Raw genomic sequence first — 14,035 nt, forward strand, 5'->3', positions numbered from 1 at the left:
GGCAGTCTGGCAGACATAGCTGCTCCAGGCAAATACTTTCCCATAACCTGAGAGAACTTTCATATGAGAAGAAGGGAGTCTTTTCCCTGCGATGGCAGACGGGAGGAAATATTTCCAGTGTATTCTCTGGAAGGTTAATTGGTTAAGAATACAATGTGTCTTTGAGACCCTCTATCTGTCTTATTCTTTTTCTCCCTCTCTTTTCCCTTTCCTTGCCCCCTCCACCCATTCTCTCTCTCTCTCTTCCTGTCTCTCTCCTCTTAACAAGTTACTGAAAAATGTGTTTCCAATTACGCACTGAGGGGAAAAACGAACAACCTCTCCTCTCGTCTTGGCGCGCGCGCGTGCGTGCACTGACTGTGAGATCGTTTGTATGTATGTGTATGCGTGTGTGCGCGCGCGCGTGACGTCATGCGCAGACAAAGGTCCTCTCCTGTGGAGTGTGTGTGGCAGTCGGATCGGAGCGAGAGCCTGGCGGAGCAGAGAGAGAGAGAGAGAGAGAGACACCGAGGGACCGGAGCGGACACATCAGGGCTAATTCCATCTGGACTGGAGGAGAGAGAGAGAGAGAGAGAGAGAGAGAGAGAGAGAGAGAGAGAGAGAGGGTGAGAGCGAGAGGTACGCGGATCAAACACTGTGCGTTGCTATACGGACGTAAAATGAAAAGTTTACCAGCCAGTGACTTGGATTTGGAGATTGACAGTAACCCGTCTCTGACACTGCTGTTGCAGAATCTCTAAGGACCGTTTGAGCAACATTTTTTTACGCACCGAGAATCAACATTTCTTTTGGACATTCGGGCAGGGACCAGTCTGGGAGTTTATCTCAACTACCTATACCACTCTCACTGGAAAGAAAGACACTGTAAGTACAGCAAATATTACATTGCTTTATGAATGAACATTAATGTGCATATCGTATGGAATCCATATGCTTTTACCCGAGAAATGTTTTTAAAAATGCATGCATATAGCACAGGTTTTAAGTCTAAATGTAGGCTACCTGCCACGTAGACGTGGCAAGAATGCATTCAATACAGATAAAGGCTTTGATAGCATTAACAGATGCCCGAAATTGCTCGCTCGGTGTGCGCACCGTTATTTGGCTGGGGAAGCGGTTGTGCGCCTGCATGGGGGACGCGGCTGGAAGGAAGGACTTGTTGCGCCAAGGGATGGAATTATTGGGAAGCTTTATCAAACTCTACGATTTGGAACAATATTTTTGGAAGGAAACGGCCGCGAAAAACATGCAGCAATTGGGTCGATCTGGCAGTAAAAAAAAGAAAAAAAAAGAGACTTGACATCTGTCTTGATTTTCCACGCTGATCTGCATTCAGGGAATGTGTTCGGATTTGTGTGTGTTCATTTGGATGGATCTCTTACATCAATTTCTGTCTCTCTGTCTACCGCTCTATTCCTTCAAAATTGATAACTTATAGGCATCAACTAAACTAATAATACGACGAATAGTCGAATAGTATAATGATAAAAAAATAAAAAAATAAAGCATTATAGCCTACTACTGCTTATCTTCCAGTGGGACACGCGCCAGTGTAGTAGTGACCTATAGAGTAGGCTACTATAAAACATGCATGAGGGCAGCAGACTGAATATTGATAGTCGGCAAACATCTCTAGCAGCGCTGGCCTCCTCCCAAAGTATACGCCTTGGTGCTGGCTACCTCCGGCCAGGACTCAATACACCGCGGTGTGCCTTGGACCCAAGCCTCGAAGTTCAACAACAACCTCATGAACTGACTTCACTCCTCACTGAACTCTCTTAAGGCGATGACGTTGGCAAAAGTGGAAACGCAGAGCTTAAGAAAAGTGGCTCACATAAATATGAACTTTAGAGAGCAATACCATGTGATCTGTGAGAGAATGTTTAGTCTGGCGATGCATCGAGGACCGTTTTAACTTTTAAGCATCTTACAGGAGGATGGGGAGGGAGATGCAGCAGATAACAGGGGGGGGGGCGTTCACCGTTCAGACATCTGGGTGGATGAGAGACGGCGAGTATTGTATTGGTGGCCCCTGTTATCGCACAACTTAGACCTACTTTCCATCCTTTTGCAGTCTGTTGTTTATCTTGCTCATTATTATTAACCACTTAAAACACCATGCAGGTTTCCCCCATGGTGAACACCATGCAGGTTTCCACTCCTTTTTCCTCTACACCAAATCTCTTCGCCGTGAATAGTTGATCCGTGCTCACAACGTGTCACGTACCTTGCAATGCGTTGAGAGTGTGTGTAGATCGGGCTATTTTGTCCCAGATTAGGGACGCGAGGGTTCATGATTCAAAGTTGATGACAATGGCAATGAATGATTTGTCTCGTGGCTCTAAAAGTATAGCAAAACCCCAAGTTGCCCAACAGTAATCAAGCTGCCCTCTATACCTCCACACGCTTAGCAGAACTTAGGAATTCACAGAACAGTGGATACCTTGCATACCTTTTAATGGACCAACAAAAGCAGTAAGCTTGGAGATATACTTTACAACCACTGTTACATGACATGATTGCAGCTCTGCTGCGAGCACTGCGACTTATGTCTGAGAATGAAATTCCCGTAAAGAGAGAAGGGAAGGATATTCCATTTCAGGGAAGTCTCAGGTGACCTCCCGGCTCCCGCAGTGAATGAAGCTCATTACTATATGTCCCTTTCTTTTATTTATTGCAGAGACATATTATCAATCCAGCATTAGAGCTCGCCCATCAGGTTGAGTGTGAAGACAAGCATTCTTTCCACAACTGAAAGAAAGAAAAAAAACCCAACTCTGTACACTTTGAATTAAACATTATACTCTTAGTATTCACCAGTAATTCAAAGATTATGAATGGCTACGGAGTCTGAGAAACGTCATGAAAGGCACGACAGTATAGCTCACAAGGTATAGACTGGCCTCTTGATTGATCACCAGCTATTTACTATATCCAAAGGAAAAGCTTTTCTCCAGAGTTACTGGTTAGTGCCTACTTTACAGATTGATGGAACCTCTCTGCGGTCATTCCCTGACGAAGACCTTACGAGGTCGAAACGTTGGTTTCCGAAAGAAAAGGCCACGATGTAAAACGATTATTTAAAAAGAGGAAACCAAAGACAAAGGCTGCACACTCATCGTGGCCCTGTTCGTGGCCCATATCGTGGACCACATCGTGTAAAACGAGGAAACCAAAGAAAAAGGCTTCACACTCATAGCCACGATTCGTGCCTATGAGTGTGCAGCCTTTTTCTTTCTTTCCTTATTTTATATACGTTAACGTGTATAGAAACTGTGGATCTCCTATTGGGAACAAAGTGTGTAGTACTGGGTATATGTGAGGGGGCTTTTGATGCTGTAGCAGTGTATCCGAAATTAGGCTACTGACTCAAGCTTATTCTTTTATACTTTTCTAGATAAACTTCCATCATTCAGAAATCCACGCTGGAAATATTATTTGGTAATTAACAAGATCTCCTCCCCACCATCCAAACAACGGCTAATGGTGCAGGATATTCCTTAAGTACTCGCACAATAACAATATCAACCCTATTTCATACCACAAGGCCTGTAGTAAATCTCTTCCTACCCATCTTAAAGTCAGGGGTTATATGGAGGGTTTGGCAACATAGCCAGTGGCATTGGACACAAATTTCTCCACAATTATTTGGAAACATATTTTGTATCTTCCCATGACCCATTTTTTGTCTCTATACCATTGCAAAACACTAAACCAGGCTGAGACAGACCAGATAGACTGTGGGGGGCCTGGTGGCCTGCCTGGAGCATTTGTTCTTTAACATTCCCAGTAAGGGAAAGTAAACGAAGAAATTAAATCTCTCCTTTTAATACAACAGCTCGTTAAAGCGTATCTTACGACTCCAGTCACCACAATAGAAGTCTGACGTGGAATGACTGAGCAGAATATTAACAGTGGTTACGACAAATGTACCACCACTACAGACAGTATAGAGGCTTTTTGACCACTTCCCACTTAATGAAACAAGGAAAATGCCTAAATCATGACTGGTAGTGGGTACAGAATGCTATAGAACAGTGATTCGCAACCTTTTTAATTGCAAGGACCTCCAGTTTCATAAACATTAAGCAACATCCCCATTTGATATATATTTTTTTAATCTTGATACCCCAATGTATTCTGTGAAATCCTCAAGTGTTCATTTAACTCAGACTGTACAAATGGTACATTGACCCAATACAGGTCCATTTGGTTCCATTTGTACAACCTTTATCACCCCACATTGAGAACCACTGCTATAAATAGAAGCGTACCACCAGGGAACTGAAGGTGATGATATTGCACTCTCTCTCTTTGTGTTGTCATTCCTCCAGCGTGGTACGGTGGGGTGTCTCTTGTAAACAATGGTAACCTCTCTCCAAACATTCCGTGACAGGCCTATTATTAGGGTCATGACCCATTTTGGGCCCCGATTCATAGTTTACAAAACCAGAGGGCTGATTCACATACTTTGAAATACTGTATACTAGGCATGTAACGATTCACTCAACTCACGATACGATTCGTATCACGATATGAGGTTCACGATACGATTTTTCACGATATTAAAAAATATATAATTATATTTTAAAGAAAAAATTGTATTTTATTTTATATAATTTATCTTACCCCCCTGAGATTATTTATTTAACTACATTGCAAAAGAACTAGCATTACTTTTGACAGTGCAGAAACATAATTGCCTTGATGAGCATCAACGACCATCATCACAGTCACAGACACACACAGCTCCCCTCTACAGTGCTCTACTACTGAAAGTGACTATCGTTTCTCTCCAAAAGCAGTTGAATATGATGGAATATGACTAAAGCTCACATTCACACACTAGCCCCCCTAAAAAAAGAAAATCAAATTTTTTATTTCTATGAATAGATTCATATCGTCAGGATTAATATATATCGATATACCGTAACCGTTACATGCCTACTGTATACAGGTGTAATGCAAGTCCCCCTCCTTCTGGTGGACCTTATTTCAGAAGAAATATGTATAAATAACAGTTACCATCGGCTAGGCAACGGCGAGAGACGGAACATTTTTTGATCCAGTTTGAATTGTGCCATGAATAACACATACTGTATGTTTGCCACTGTATTGATTTTTATTAATTCAATAAAGTCAGTTTGCCATGAAAGTGTTGTAGTATGAGACTGTGGAAATATGCAGTTCACAAGTCTACACAGCCAGGTCACATCAGGTGCTTTTGAATCAGGGGCATGGAGATTGGAGACAAGTGACATGCCACTTTAATACGGTTCTATGGATGCGGACACTTCTCTCTCCAACCCGCACAGTGCACATTTTAAATTATCATGAAAGCACCAAGTTCTAAATAAATAAAAAAAACTAAACACAGCAAAACACCAAGACCAACATTCTTCTCAAGGTGTGGGAATCAGTGAACGAATATCAGATTCCTTCAATATTTGTATACTGTTGTCAGATTGACAAAAAAGACAGTCAGTTAAAACATCCTGGGGTTTACAAGTTTAAACACTTTATCATATCAACTTTCAGACCAACACTAATATTATTAGTGTTATGTGGGCTGCAAAACAGATAAACCCAGGTGCAGATTGAGACAGACAAGGAGACAGGAATAGTGCATCTGATCTCTGAAATCACGCCTCAACAAAACATAGTAGAACACTACCACTTCCACACTGCCAGATTAGACTCTGCTGCAGTGCTGCATGCATGTCAGTTTGCTTCACTACACATGTTGTACCAGTATTGCTATTCTTATTTATTTTGTCTATTCTCCAGTATTCATCATGCCCAGGGACGTGCACACATAGACATCAAAGGGGGCTTGAGCCCCTGCCCTTTTACCTGTCTGCTAAACAACTGCCCTTTCCAGACCATGAATGCAGCATTTACTACGGTGAAAGAGATGCAAAAATGCCACTCCTTTCCATGCCATTCTGGAAGGCAGCATTCAGGAGAATTGCTTTTTTCCGAAGTCTCCTGAACTTGGAACGCAGCATTTTGGTGTTGAACAAATTTGTTTAGAAATCCATGTTGTACACAGCATCTCCAGTAGATAAAGAGTGCTGGGTTGCGACCCGAAAACAGTTGATCTACAAGCTCTCAACGCGTCGCAGCGCGACACGTTGTGAGCTTGTACATCTGCTATTTTCACTATTTTTGTCCAAAGTGCCCTCTTACGGGATCACGCCTGCCTGTTCTGGCTCTGGTCTCGCTTTCCTGCCTCTCATGTGGTCAGCGCTGCTGCTGTCCAACTCTGTCCTGGAGCCCGGACGATATACAGTATCATTATTCAACTTTTTTTACAACATCGATATCGGCAATTATGCAGCCGATGTTTCCCGATTTTTAATCACTTTCAACCTCGTATCCATATTTTGGGCTTCTAGGCGAAAAGTTTTCAAAAGTGTTAAAAAACGTTCAAAACTAGCTAGCTGTTCTACAAGGCAAGCGCACTTAATGTGTCACGTTCAAAGCGCCACACTGACATTGTGACAGTGTGCTATTCTAGGCAAATTCTTATCCTAAAAAGTGTTTTTCAGATGGATTCGAAAATGTTGCATGTTATGATATCGGTCAGGATCGGATCAATAAATCTGCCATCGGTCTATCCCGTCCCCTCTTTGACATTTCTCTCCAAAGTTGAATGCTGCCACCACTGTTTACAGCCATAAACTACACGGGTTCATCAATGTTCTGGGCATCTTTATAAAGTTATAGTGTTAGTAAAAAGCAGGTGAAAGAGTAACGTGTGTCGGCTCGGTATGTAAGCTGCGACCATGAGACCCGTTTCTGAATTAGTCTATAGCCTGCAGCCCATCTCCCTCATGAGCAATAAGCAAATACTTATCACCCACCTTATTCCTGTCCCCACTTCCGTGTCTGCACCTGGGGGGGCTCACCTGGTCAATTACACAGCATTTTGCTGTGTGGTCTTTCTAATTATGCATTTGTAATAGCTTTAAATATATATATATATATTATGTTTATTGTTTTTAAACAAAATTAAATGGACAAGACATAGTAGTCCTAGATGCCTTTTTTGATTTAAATTCTTTGTCCAGGTATAATTCCACCGCGCATCAGGTCCGTTGTGTCACAGGGGCAGGACACAGCAGCAAATGGGAGGAAGAATTCACCGGAGCGCCTCGGGCAGTTTATTTTATTTCATCAGTCATAACAAGCAGAGGCTATGGTGGCTAAGGTGGCATTTAAAACAGGTGAGTAACGGAGGCAAGTCCATTCAATTTGCCAATGTCTGTGGTCGACCACAGACATTGGCTAATTTAATTGACTACCCCTGTTACTCAGAGATGGGTATAGTCTTTTAATTGCCACCTTAACCTCCGTTTGTCTTCCTTTGTACTTTGCACCTACAAAAATTAGGTGCATTAAACGATCTGAGCTCTTACATTGGGGGGGGGGGGGGGGGGGGGGGGGGGTTATATTTTAAAGACGTAGTGAAATGAAAAATAAGTTTTTCACACTTTTTGAGCATATCAGTGGTCATCATGTGGGCATACCCAACATTTCCATTTTGTGCATTTTTATATCAAAAGACCATAAAAATCCAATTTGAAATTATTTCATTTGAACGCAAACGTGATGATGTAATGCGGCCCTTAGAATCTTGATTTAATTTGATTGATTACCACATTAACAGCTGATTTTGATTACAGAACTACTTTATTTTTAATCTCATTCAAGATGACATCCAGATGACAGAGTTACCGTGTGGGGGTCCCTCTACTGTAGCCTCTACTGTACTGTACTGTCACTGTACTATACGGGCACACCCAAAATCACAGTTAATATGTGTGTGTGTTAGGTGACAGGTGGTGAAAAACAACCATGCTGTTTTCGTGCTCAGACACACCCACCCAGCCAGCCACACACATAGCTCCGTAAGGGAGTAGTTGCACCACTCAAAGACAAAGAAAGAAAATCTCTCTCACTCATCACTGTTGAACACGGGCCATATTATTGTTTTACTTGAAAGTAAACACAATTTTATTTTGAAAGATTTTGACAAACCTTGACAAATCTTATCTTATGGGGGTCCCTGGCACAAAATGCCCGCAGAGAGATACAAATCAATTTGGTGGTCCATCCTTGGCATTAAACAATTTTGAGAACCAATGCTCTGTACTATTCAGAGCTGCGTCACCTAGTATAAAGTACATTTCTACGGTTTGTTTGGGAATGTTTAACTCTCAGGCGGGATGGATATGGCACATAGCACATTATTAGTGTCAGCATGTTTAGACAAACATAGGGAAGTGTTTGAAAGTCATTCTAGTATAATGGTCAGTGACTAATGATGGATAGAAGTTTAAACAATATCTAAATGCTCCTGACGTAATACATGCCCACCCATCCGGCAGTTATACTGTTGTAGGAGCTCAAAACAGATGTTAAGAAATAATAATTTGCTAATGTCTCAGGTCTGGGCGCTATCACGTTGGAAAATTATCTTTTGCTTATATGAAACAATTATGTAATTGCATCTGTATGTGATAATATTTATAGTACCGTGGACACATTGGTCATTTGCACTTGGTTCATATGCTTTGTCTATATTCCCCAGGCAAAGGTCAGTAGATGGAGAAAGGTGGAGGAGGAAGGGAGGGGTGAGAGAGAGATAGCAAGAGAAGGAAGAATAATAGTGTTGCTTTCGGGTGGAAACCTTGTAGGCCTATGTCAAAAAAATAAAAACTTTTCAGGAAAAGGAACAAAGAACCTAGCTGTGTCTCAATGGACCCAAAGTAGTTATTTTAATCACAAGCTCTTGTAAATACCTTTCATTGGTTGAATATTTTATAAAACCCACAGCCACACTTGGGACATACCATTCATTATAGGTGAACATTTGCAAAGTTTGAGAATTTTCCATCGTTTCAGAAATAGCATGGGTGGGTACTTGCCTACAGTACTTTCACTACTGTACTTTTGCCCAACATTGCCATAGAGCAAAACAAAAACATGGAGTATGGACATAGGTACAAGGTTTTCTGCCCGATGATGGCGACGACATATATGATGCATATATCTTAGGCTACTGCACATTCTATTATCACTACTTAGTGTTTCTTCTTAAATAACCTAGAGATCTATGGGTGCTGCAGACCTACAGTATAATCACATCACATACCAATGACATATGCCATTATGTCATATATTCATTCTCAAACCTCTCTTTTTCTCTCTCCCCCTATCTCTCTCTCTCTCTCTCTCTCTCTCTCTCTCACTCCATCATCTAATAAAGAAATGCTTTCAAGATATAGAAAAAATATATATACACATTTCTTTCAGGCTTTACTTGTGGGGTCGTTATTTTGATTGCAGCCCCCATAGAATGACTGAGTGGCTGCTTATTGGTCCTTACAGAAAGCTAGCTTTGATTAATGGATAGATGTGATTGGATTGTTGATTCAGATCCCTCCCCAATTGTAAACCACTTTTCAGGAGAATGTCAAGGAGAAACGCCTTAACTGATCATACTGAAACACCTACTGTGTCAAAGACTAACTGTCACTTTCGAGGACGACTGTTTTATGTTTACCTTTGACATTGATGAAGATGGGGCCTTCGAAACATCTGTGTTGTAACAATTTAGGGCATCAGCTCTCCTCCCCCTTGACCACAGATCTGCATTCCAGTCACACAAAGCGTCCAGAGTTCAGATGACAAACGGCCTTCACGGAAGACGGTCCTAAACAAAAATCATGTTTTGTGACTCCCCTCTTGGAAGAAATCCAATACCTATGTGGCTAACACAGCAAAACAAATTCCATATGTTTCGCTTGTGTTGTAAGCCTGTCAATCAGCTTTTTTGCACAACAAAGTATATAAAACCAGAGCTTTAGTCAATAGGTCATTAGCACAATTCATTTTTGTTACGTTAGGCTAATTTAACTCTGAAAGTATACAAATGTTGTATGCTGTAGCTACTCTCAGAATTTAATGAGTCTAACCTGCACATTTAGTGAATACATTTTGTACAGCACGAACTGTGATCTAGTATTCTTGTACACACATCACAGCCATCTATGGCCTGTTGAGTCGTTGTATGCACTGCTGTGAGTGGAGGTCATGTTCTTGCTCAACAGCATGTCTATAGTTATTTTAGAGAGTTGAGATTACACCCCTTTCCCAGGACCAGATCCCCCCCCCCCACCCCCCCCCCCCCCTCGAGACAATATAAGGCCCTGCAATATGACTTAAGGCCAAGTCACAGTGCATTAAAACTTGACAAAGGGCTTCTCAATAAACATCTGGTAACATTGTGGGCATATAATCAACAGATATTTTCTATCAGCTAGCTCATTGGTGACAGGTTTGAGTTTTTAAGTTCAGCAAATATTAGGAAGAGCGGTTTATGTTTCATTTCGTAAGCCACCATAACACTGGCAGTATTGTCCAATTGGGCAATAATAACTGATCTGCATGTTTGCTCTGCGATTGAATAGTTTGTCGTTATACAAGCCATGCAACCATCCAACTTTGTCACTCAATGTAATGACATTCACTTTTAAAGGACATGGCCCCCTTTTTTACAATTGGAATTAAAGTAGAAGAAATGTCAAAAATGACGGAAATGTCTTTATAGGCCTATTGCTGTAACAAATGCAGAATCACTCAGGCAGTCCAATCAAGTCCAAATAATGATTTGTAATTAACATAAACTCACTATTAAGTAAAGCAGGCAACAGAGCAGGGAAGCACAGCAACAATACAAACTGGCAAGAGAGGTAACAACACAGAGGGTATAAATAGACAAAGACTAACTTCAATCAACACACATGATAGGCTGGAACCGAACAAGACACAGGTGAACGACATTTGCAATTACAAACAGGCGAGACAAGACAGGCAACAACTACAGGAAACATACTCTAAAATAAAAGGAACACAGCAGTAAAGTAAAACCCAAGAACACCACATAAAGAAGGAAACAATACTATATCACTACAAAATAAAGCGTAACATAACATAATGATAACACACAGTGACAGCATGAATTCAAGACAAAAGAAAAGACAGCCTCATATACACAGCATACGTAGCCTACTGGATGTAGTAGGAAGTGGTTAAGAGTTTGGTGGTTATGGGGGGTAACAGATTTCCCTTTCCCAGCCCACATTAGCCACTTCTAAATGGGGGATCTTGAGGCGTTCCAAACCCAGCATGGAGATAATCCACCCATTTGGTCCTTTGTCTATGCCCTGCATGTGGCATCCTCCAGTGGTGGAAAAAGTACTCACAAATCTTACTTAAGTAAAAGTATCAATACTGCATTGTAGAACTACTCCGTTACAAGTAAAAGTCCAGAATTCAAAATGTATTTGAGTATATTTTTACAATGTATTTGTAAAAGTATTGGCATAAAAATGTACCTGACGTACCAATAGTAAAAGTAGTCATTATGCAGAATGTCCCATTTCAAGTTTACAAATGTCTACAAATATTTTTTAAATAGCAGATCTACAAGCTCACTATTCGTCGCATCGCGACGCATTGTGAGCTTGGTACTTTAGATATAGGTATTGGAAATACTCAAGTAAAGTACAAATACCTAAAAAATTAAGTACAGTACCTAAGTAAACGTACTTAGTTACTTTCCACCCATCTGGTCCTTCATGGTCTGCCCTGCATATCCTCCCAGCTGGCCATGCCTCCCAGGAGAGACGCCTCGGAGACATGTTAGACACCCGGACCACCTTAGCTGGCTCCTTTCCACAAAGTCTCTCTCCTAGGTGACTGAGCTTCTTACCCTGTCCCTAAGGGGGGTGTTTTCTGGCCGTTCTAAACAAACGTTATGCCAAATCATGCAGGGCAGAGTGTGGAGAAAAGAAGTGCAATCATTTGGACTTTTGTCCAGAGCGCCTCATATCCGTCACTCAAAACTGTAACACCCGCAACTATAACAGTGTGACTGTGACAGCTGTTTTCAAGTGGAGCAAATGAGACGAGTCAAGTGAGGATAGCCTCTCTCGCTCACTGTGATTTAGGCGCGGCTGTTGCATGTGGGCAACTGTGTGTCTCTGTGTGAAATGCGCACCGTGCGTGTGTGCGTGGCGTGCGTGTGCGTATGAGGAGGCTAGAGAGAGACACACACACTGTGACGGAAAAGGAATGCGTGTTTTGTGGGCGAGGCTTGTTCAAATTAATTAATGTTGAATTAATTATTATTATACAATAGTGTTTAGCTTAGGTCTTTGTGCAGTAATTTGTTTGTTTGCAGTATCGTAGTTTGAAGCCTCTGCCAACTGGTGGTGGTTTACTCAGGCGAGTTTGTGGCTTCAATATGTCCTTCTGTGTTCTTTCCTGTATTAGGATTCAATGTTATTAGGATTTTGGCAGGTAACTTTTGTTAAATGAATGTGAAAGTCATGATGTCCAAGCCCGGTCCTGGGGGCTCCGCACCGCACAATTCTTCAGGAGACCTGGACTCACGCCATGGGTGGGGGACGGGCTGCATTGAGGTTTCCCTCTCGCTGTTTGAAAGGTGCAGTGTGCCCTGTTTCTGGGACGCCTCTCCGTAGCATTCCACATCACAGATGGGATCTTTTTCAGGGCCAGGTTTCACCGGTGCTGGAGGGCAGTGTAAAGCAGTAGTTGCCAGGCCCTACTCAGCTACGGGTCCCATGAGTCCCAGAGTTTCTCTTGCCTCAACTGGTGCCTAGCAGGTGACTTAGAACTGGTGAGGACCATGGGAACCTGACTGTTTAACTAAAACAGAGCATAACAATGATCCTTGCATACTGTAGCAATGCATGATGTGATTTCCGCACAGAAATTCAGTCAATTGGCTGCAGTACACCATACACAAAACACTCCCTGCTGTGCTAGGAAACCTACTTTTGATAATGATAATCAATCCAGCAGTTACAGTAGCCTCAGATGTTCTACCCGTTACATCAAACTTACTATGATATTGATAATAGCATTTCAGATACTTTTGCAAGGGTCATTTGCTGGTGCTTATACTTAAAGGATGCTATCCACAGTAAATACACAAAGAGGCAGTCATATGGAGACAGACAGTGGTCTTTCTCAAAGGCTCTCAGCTCAGGAGGAGGCAGGGGCATAACAATATTTTTGGCCAAGCTATTTGTAAACATGCATGTGAACTGTATCTACAACAAAGGCATATTTCTTTCGGGATTGGATGGTATGCTGTGTCAAATACCAAAAATAGCTGTCATTGTGTCTGAGTGTCATTGTGTTCGCGTTACAGTGTGGTGTGCTCGTGGCTGCACAATAAAGACCACAGCCAACAAGCTAATGTGCAGTCAGTGGTCAATGTGTCTGAGTCAAAGCTAGTCATCTGAACAGGGTCATTTTGAGATGACTCAAAATGACTCCTTTGGAGGGTTTTTGGTCAGAGAGAGAGAGAGAGAGAGAGAGAGAGAGAGAGAGAGAGAGAGGATGGATGGATGTGAAGGACAGACAGACAGACAGACAGACAGACAGACAGACAGACAGACAGACAGACAGACAGACAGACAGACAGACAGACAGACAGACAGACAGACAGAGATCACAGGGTGTCATGCAACCATGGTAGTATATCAACTTATACAAAATAGTTTTCCTCTTCATTGCTTCTGTCAACAGCATGAAGGGAAAACAATTCAAACACTTTGTTTGTCTCGCTCACTTGCCCTTTGACGTGTGTGCTATTCACAAGTCTCAATTAAATAATTAAAGACATCATAAAACATTGGAGGCGCGTTGTTGTGCACTATTGTTCAGAAGAGAAAACACAACATAACATGACAGTATTGTGTCATTATACTGCTGTAAGGCCCCAGCATACTAGCACAAAACTAGTATTAATCTGGCTTAACCCATGGTGGTGCAATTAGTTGTGTGCCTTCATGTTCCTCTGTATAATAAATACTTTAGGAGACTGAGCAACCAGCTCCTTTCTCAATGTTAAAATATAGCTCTACACAAAGATACATACAGTATAGTGCCTATGAGATTTAACAAACAAAACAAATGACAGGCCTCTACATTG

The 14,035-nt window shown here is 41.8% G+C and overlaps 1 protein-coding gene across 2 annotated transcripts in view; it reads left to right on the forward strand.

Annotated features, from left to right (window-relative positions):
• The first annotated feature begins 458 nt into the window (after positions 1–458).
• lpar1 (lysophosphatidic acid receptor 1) overlaps positions 459–14,035 on the forward strand; it is a 69,295-nt gene continuing 55,718 nt past the window's right edge. For both annotated transcript variants that reach the window (XR_013963458.1, XM_080756203.1), the window contains exon 1: positions 459–864. The gene's annotated coding sequence lies outside the window, so the exon portion shown is untranslated. The remainder of the gene's footprint in view (positions 865–14,035) is intronic.

Source organism: Protomyctophum bolini (assembly GCF_963924005.1).
Source record: "Protomyctophum bolini genome assembly, chromosome: 22".
Taxonomy (NCBI): domain Eukaryota; kingdom Metazoa; phylum Chordata; class Actinopteri; order Myctophiformes; family Myctophidae; genus Protomyctophum; species Protomyctophum bolini.